Raw genomic sequence first — 8,778 nt, 5'->3', positions numbered from 1 at the left:
TATTCTAAATTCTCAATGGAGAGCGACTCTTCACGTCATACAAGTATTCGCCGCGAGGTTGGATAGTCCTAACAATCATTTTCAAAACCCGATAAGAACTTGCCCCGACGAACGTTTTTGGAAACCGATAAATCTCCCGCGACGTGAATTTCTTGAGAAACTTGTTCCAGCTAACGTTTTCAATTCATAGCAAACTTGTTCAATATGCCTTAGGGAAATGTACCCCGTTTCGGATCGAGACTCGTTTCACTTCTAGATTTTGGAGTACCTTACAAAAAGCCTCGGGACCGCGTTTAGACATGAGTACCGCGTACCATCCACAACCCGACGGACCGAACAAACATGCGATTTAAACCTTGGAAACCATAATACAAGTTTGTATTACCAACTTCAAATTTACTTGAGAAAAGTATTTTCCTTTAACCGAATCCTCGTACTACAATGATTTTCATTCGAGTTTTAACGTCACTCCTTTTGAAACCACATGTGACCGGAAACGTCATTCTCCTTTGTCGAACCAAGTAAACGATGATCAATTCACCGGGGCCGAGGTTATTCATGAGCAACCGAGAAAATTTATTCATATTCAGGCAAAACCCTACGCGACTCGTAATCACCAAGAGCTACGCCGATGTTAGACGTAAACATTTCAAATTCCACGTGAGAAACCGCGTCACGTTAAGAGTCGCACCTTGGAAAGGTGCAATCCGTTTCGGGAAACGTAGGAAGCTAAATCCGCGATATTTTGATCCTTTAAATTCTTGGGGTGTTTTGGACCCGTCGCTAGCCGTTTAGATTTTTCCGACTCATTTTGGGTCTCCGTTTATCCTACATTCGATGTATCAACTCAAAGACGTGTTTTGCGAAACGAGAACTTGTTATCTCCTTTGATGAACTCACTATCGACGATAACCCTCACTTCCTAGGAGGACCGGTTGAAACCATAAATCGTGAAGCCAAACCTTAAAACAACACATGATCCCGACCGTCAAAATTCGTTGAAATACCTTAGAACGTACTTCTCCCTCATTCGTAGAATTGGCAACACAAGATCTCGAGGAAGATTCAACGACTACTACTTCCAACTAAATTTCGGGACGAAATTTCTTTTGAGGTGTGGATAATGTAACATCCCGCCTTTTTCCGTTAAATTTATTTTTAACACCGTCTTTTTCTTTTAAATAATACCTTTCGTTATTTAAATTCGTAGTTTCCGTTGACTAACGTTCACAATAATTCCGTCATTTAATTATAACATCTCTCGTTAACTTGCGTTTTAAAAATATTCGTTTGGTTAATTCCCGCACCCGCTCTGAAACTTGAGGGACTAGTTCCGCCACTTGACCAAAGAGGTGGCTAGTAGTTGACTAGTCAACCACTCACCACCTCCACCCCTCATTCATCCATTTCTTTTTCCTTCTTTCTTTCTTTTTTTCTCTCAAGAACACAAACATAAATCATCATCTAAATCCGGATCGGGAAGCAAACTTCAAAACAAATTACATATTTGGAATCCTCTCTTCATCCTCTACAATTTGATACCAACTTCATCTCGTTTGGGTAACTTTCTAAAAACTCTAGATTTCTATAAATTCGTGTTTTTGACTTGAAATGGTGTTAGTTAGTGTCTATGGCTCGTGTATAACATGAATATATGTTTTGTTTGCTCGATTTGTTGTTTTGAGTAACTAGTTTGAACATTTGAAATGGGTTTGCTTAATCCTTGATTTTGGATGAGTTAATGTTGTTAGATTGTTAAAGTGCATGTTTTAATTGTGTTACTAGTATCACTAGCTTCGTTTGGATGTGTAGGTTGATTAAGAAAACTTCAAAAACCCGATTAATGATTTTGTGATGTTTGACTAGGGTTTGATAGTTCTTGACATGAACATTTGAATGTTTAAATGCCATGGAATGTTAATTGTTAGTGTTTAGTAGTAATGTATGCTTCATTACCTTCAAAACGGCATATCATATGTGTGAATTGGATTCCCGAAACTTAAAATGCAATTGATGAACTTGAAACTTTGAAAATGGACTTTTAAATGATCACTTGACGAGAAATCGGTTATGGAAAATGTTGTTTTTGTTTGATGAAACATGTTTAGTTGTGTTCCTTGTCAAAAGAGCTTTCCAACGGTATAAGATACGCTTTCTAATTGTTTACGGTTTGAGTTTTGCGTTTGTTTGAAATTTTACCAAGCCTTGAACAAGTGAAACAGGCCAGGGACCAGGCCACGGCCATTGTCGCGCCGCGGAGCAATTTGTCGCGCCGTGGCCCAAAGGGTGATTTTAGAACATGTTTTTCAAGCTTTCTGACCTTCAACATAGGCATTTGTCGCGCCGCGGAGCAATTTGTCGCGCCGTGACAATTGCCTGTTTCATCCGAACTTCAGCAAACTTGTTTTGGCCATAACTTTTTGACCGTAACTCCGTTTTCGATGAATCAAATATCGTTGGAAACGTAATAAGATTTCCTTTCTAATGGTAAGGTTTTGAAATGTCAACTCAAACTTTATTACAATCGTTATAACATGCTTTTATACTTGATTCTTGCATGAAACTTGACAACGTGATTCACATGCTATACTATTCGAGTCGTAACGAGCCATAGGACTAATTGAACACATTTCACCCGACCTTGTGTCGTAACCGGTTAATTGATACAACTTATTTGTTTAGGTCAAGGCTAAGCAACTTTCATGCACACGTTTACTTGTTGAAGTACCTTTATACTCGTGCACTCGAGGTGAGATCATAGTCCCACTTTTTACTCTTTTGAACTTACTTTTGGGATGAGAAAACATAAATGATTCTTTTGAACTAAGTGAACACAAGAACGGGAAAACAAACATTCTACATACGAGTTTAGAACGAAAATCCTCAATCCGATTATCATTAGTTACATCAGATGGTGTAAGCGAGAACTTATGTTATATGGCCATATGGGTTTGACAAACCCTCATTCAAACGGTTCGCTACCATTTACGAATGAAATATATTTTCGGGAACAGTGTTGTTCTAGCACTAATTGATGGGGTATTCAACGGACGGAACGTTAAGCTTTGATAATTGGGTGCTCGTGAATATTAACTTTTAGAATGTACTACTATTATTTCAACTTTGCAAATCTTGTGGTTCGACTTACTTTACTTTTACTCACTTACTCAAACCTATGATTTCACCAACGTTTTTGCGTTGACAGATTCTTCTATGTTTTCTCAGGTTTTCACATGGCTATTTGTTACACGCTTCAGCACTCTTTGGTTATTTGATTGGAGTCTACCATGCATGCATACGCTAGGGATAGCATTTTTGGATTCAAACTTTTGTCTACTTACGCTATTTATAGCAACTGTGGTTTCAAACTAATTATGTCGCAAGTTATTTCATTCATACTTATAACTTTGTAAACTTAAACTTATTGTCGATCCGTTTGTTAAACTAAACTTTGTACCTTTCAAATGAACGCGACATAATTTTGGTCAAACGAGTCTCATATAGGGACTACGACCACGCAACGGGACCTAAGTTAACGACGCCGTCAATAACGGTTTTGGTCGGGTCGCTACAATCCTCCCGTGTCTTTATATTGCTATACGCACTGATATCCATGGTTTGTAATTTCGGTGTTGTTGTTGGGCTTTATATTTTCTCTTATATTTTGGAGCTCTTTGCCTTTTTATTATTTTCCCGACCTCTAGTAAAGCGAGTAATGGTCCAGAATTCGTAAGTATGGAATTTCGAATAAACATCTTGTTCTAAATAAGAACTAATGTATTAGCACGGTTTGATTTATCAAATTACCAGAATCACTGAGAATAGAACTATCAAGAAAATACTTTCTTGATATGTTCAGAAGTTAAGCATAATGAAAGAGTTATGTAACATGGCATGTGATGACGTTAGGATCTGTGAATCACCACGTCCCATTAGAAACTCAGCATGACTTACTGTAATATAATCACGTTGATCAAGTGTCATTATATTATACTAACTCATGCATCAGTTCCCAACATTACTTCAATAACATTCATATTTTAAGCTCGAAAGTTTACAGAATATAGAAACTAACAGTTTCTATACGATGTAATACTGATAGCACCAAAAGATTAATGATTTCAGATAAGAATAGTTATAAAAATATCTCCAGAAATATGGAGGATATTTATAATGAAAGATACGATAATATTTCAGAATATCTAAGATCAGCGGATGATAGAAACTATTGTCTGCAAGGGTTTAGAGTAAGGAGCAAGATATTCACTAAAGAATTTAGCAGACATTGAATCATTTGGATTCTTTGAAGTCAAACTTATTCTTTGTGATTTTTCCACTGCTTTCTTCATAGTTTCGCATAATCTGCTTTTCGGTACTAAATTTTCTATTGAATGTTTCCATTATAATGATACACAGAAAGCACGAAGAGGTATATAATTTCGGACGAGAATATTTATGAAAATATCCTCAGAAATATCGAAGATATTGATGATGATATTTTGGAATTTCTAAGTTCGATGGTTGATGGAGAAAGATTTTTCGCAAGATTTTAACATGATTTCGGAGCAAAATATCCTCTAAAGATTTCATCGGATCCAGAATTATCTGGATTCTTTGAATATAGGGTATGGTCCTTGTATTTGTCCTTGGTCTCCTTCATGGTTAATTCTATCCGTTTTCCAGTTCCAACTTTTCTGAGCTTTTTCAACATATTATTCTTTATCATCAAACTTCCGACGACTAAGGTCGTTTACGGTTGCCTACAGTTTCTGCTGCTTCATTCAGCTTTTTCAACATTCAGAGTATCGATTCGTAATCTGGGTGCCTTTTCAAAATTTCAGAATTGAAGGTCGTAATTATAGGAGATAATTGTTATATGTATACATATAACTATTGATGTAGAAATGCTACGAGATTCGAAATACTGATTGCTGATTCCCGATAATTGGTATGGCAATTATTGTTACAGGGTATAGATGAATACAAGATGGGGTTTCAATGAATATAATGATTTTTTGGAAAGTCCAAATTCATTGAAGTTGCTGGTAATTTTACTGTTAATGTGGTGAAATATAAACGGTTCTCCGGTAATGATGATGACAAGCAAAACTTATATATCGAGGTTATAATAAGGCTAATTCGAATGAAATTTTGAAGTTGATTTGTTGGAGCTGTGACAATATTGGCTAATTTGGAGAGGTGTTGTAAAGTTATTTTCGATAATAACACGCCAAAGAAGTTAGCACAGATACATGTTAAGCGTTTACACAAGTTTCAAATGTTTTCAAGTGCATAATTATACACATCAATCTTTTCTTCCGTAGATGAAGTGCGGTTGATTCATCCTCTCGATTGAGGTGTTTTTAAGAATCATGAATGGGTTGAACGTAACATAGAATTGTCAAGATACAAATGGCGTTTAAGATGAAATCAAGTGGCAAACTTGAAGAATTATTTAGTTTCATATGTCATAATCAGTATTTTAATTCACTTTAATTATCCAATATTATTAGTCCACAGTCGATAGTCCACAGTTTTACAGTCCAATATTTCATATATAGTTCAATATATAATATTCGAATTAATTAATACGTATTGTGACCCGTGTACATGTCTCAGACTCGATCACAACTCAAAGTATATATATTATTTGAGAATCAACCTCAACCCTGTATAGAGAACTCGATCATTACTGCATATAGAGTGTCTATGGTGATTTCAAATAATATATATATAGATGCATCGATATGATATGTCAAAACCTTGTATACGTGTCCCGATATTTAAAATGCGTAAAATAAATAACAGAAATTAAATGACGATAAATAAAGTGCGTAAAGTAAATAACAGAAATTAAATGACGATAAATAAAATTGCAAGAATGTAAATTGCGATATTTTTAAATAAACTGCGATAAATAAATTGCGATAATTAAATGGTAATACGGAATTAACAGTTAGCTAGGAACAGTTAGCTAGGATTTTGTTAGCGTGGATTCTTAATAGAATTTCATATTGTTAATTAATCTGTTTCTAATCAATTTTTATTGTGTCCATTATGTCTTCATTATGCCACTTGTTGGATTCTGATAGGTCAAAATCCAAATATGTAATTGGATGAATATGGTTATTCTGTGGTGAACGGATTTGTATATCGGTGGATGTAAGTAGGATAGTATATGACTGTTGAAACAGGTTCGAAGAACGTACAATGTAACTTATTAATGTGAAATTTAAATAGTCCTCGGGTATTACCTACCCGTTAAAATATTTTCACCATTAACAGTTTGTACAAGAGAATTTTTAATTACAAATCTTATGAAAACATATATACATATATATTTTCTTCAGATGTATTCATGGATTTAATGAGTTAATATGATATTAAACTCATTTGCTTTTCGGTTGGAACTAGAATAAATAATCTCTAAAACATTGAAGATTTCATAATCGTCATGTCGAACGAAGATAAATGATGTAGAACGATTCGCAGATTGATGATTATGCTTGAGGTACATAATTAGATGTTGAGGTGTATGATGCGAACTTGAGTTGTTGGTGGTACTTGGTATTGATGTTGGTGCTGGTGATGTTGCTGAAGCTGGTACGTTTTGCACCATATTCTCCAAATTGATTACTAGAGCGCGAAGTTCATTGACTTCTTGTATTACTCCGGGATGATTGTCGGTCGGAACGAGCGGATGAATAAGGTTTTGAATTGTGGATAGAATATAATTGTGTCAAGTTACTCTGGAAATGAGAGAAAATGGTGTCTCGAACAGGTTCACCGGTAAGTGCTTCTGGTTTTTCGTCAAGAGCTGAATGTGGTGGATGGAAAGGATCGCCTTCTTCGCGTCTTCATTGATTAAGTCGCCTACGAACCCATCAAATGAATTGGGGATGGTTGATTGATTGATTCATTCTGGTGACACCGCTTTCGGAGCTTAGGTGAATATCCATGTCGGAATAGCTGTCGGACTAACTATCGGAATAGCTATCGAAATCTGAGGGACTCGAACTGGTTGAGGGATTCATCTCGTACGATCAGATGAAGGATTTTTGATAAGAAATAGATTATAGGATGTAGATTAGTACCCTGCAATACATAATTTGCATATGCATATATAATACTAAGATCCCATAAGTTACGGAGGAATCTACAGAAAGTGTCAGGCAAAGTTTACAATAACAGATACGCTAAGATATAAATTTTTGTCTATACACTATTCATGCAATCATTGCAGTAAGATGTGTCTAGACTAAAAATAATGAGCAGGTAATTTCTTAAGGATGATAAGCAGATGATTTCCGATAAAAATGATAAGCAAAACTATTGACATGCAGACACGGTCGAAGTCCAGACTCACTAATGTATCCTAACGACTATCAGTTAGACACACTAATGCAAGACCCAGTTCGCTAAGACCACCGCTCTGATACCAACTGTGAAGACCCGTCCTAATCCATCCGGACAAGTCCATATCGATTACAAACGATTCACAGCAGTTGATTACATCGCGAGGTACTTGACCTCTATATGACACATTTTACAAACATTGCATTCGTTTTTGAAAAGACAATCTTTCATTACATCGAAAGTTAACGACATGTATACCATTTCATAATATATCTAACTATAATTGACTTAATAATAATCTTGATGAACTCGACGACTCGAATGCAACATCTTTTGAAATATGTCATGAATGACTCCAAGTAATATCTTTAAAATGAGCAATTGTACAGCGGAAGACTTCTTTCCTACCTGAGAATAAACATGCTTTAAAGTGTCAACCAAAAGGTTGGTGAGTTCATTAGTTTAACATAAATAATAATTTCATAATTTTAATAGACCACAAGATTTCATATTTCCATTTCTCATAAACATACGTCCCATGCATAGAGACAAAAATATCATTCATATGGATTGAACACCTGGTAACCGACATTCACAATATACATATAAGAATATCCCCATCATTCCGGGATCCTCCTTCGGACATGATATAAATTTCGAAGTGCTAAAGCATCCGGTACTTTGGATGGGGCTTGTTGGGCTCGATAGATCTATCTTTAGAGTTCGCGTCAATTAGGGTGTCTGTTCCCTAATTCTTAGATTACCAGACTTAATAAAAGGGGCATATTCGATTTCAATCATTCAACCATATAATGTAGTTTCAATTACTTGTGTCTATTTCGTAAAACAGTTATAAAAACAGTTCATGTATTCTCAGTCCCAAAAATATATATTGCAAAATCATTTAAAAAGGGAGTAATGAAACTCACACATATAAATATTGTAAAACAGTTAATAAAGCATTTGCATGTATTCTCAGCCCAAAAATGTAAATAGTAAAAAGGGCAAATGAAACTCACACATATAAATATTGTAAAACAGTTAATAAAGCATTTGCATGTATTCTCAGCCCAAAAATGTAAAGAGTAAAAAGGGCAAACAAAACTCACACATATAAATATTGTAAAACAGTTAATAAAGCATTAGCATGTATTCTCAGCCCAAAAATGTAAAGAGTAAAAAGGGCAAATGAAACTCACACATATAAATATTGTAAAACAGTTAATAAAGCATTTGCATGTATTCTCAGCCCAAAAATGTAAAGAGTAAAAAGGGCAAATGAAACTCACACATATAAATATTGTAAAACATTTAATAAAGCATTTGCATGTATTCTCAGCCCAAAAATGTAAAGAGTAAAAAGGGCAAATGAAACTCACCCAATGTATTTTGTAGTAAAAATACATATAACGATTTTGAACA

This window comes from Rutidosis leptorrhynchoides, chromosome 2, assembly GCF_046630445.1.
Source record: "Rutidosis leptorrhynchoides isolate AG116_Rl617_1_P2 chromosome 2, CSIRO_AGI_Rlap_v1, whole genome shotgun sequence".
Taxonomy (NCBI): Eukaryota; Viridiplantae; Streptophyta; class Magnoliopsida; order Asterales; family Asteraceae; genus Rutidosis; species Rutidosis leptorrhynchoides.
This window is presented reverse-complemented; position numbering follows the sequence as displayed.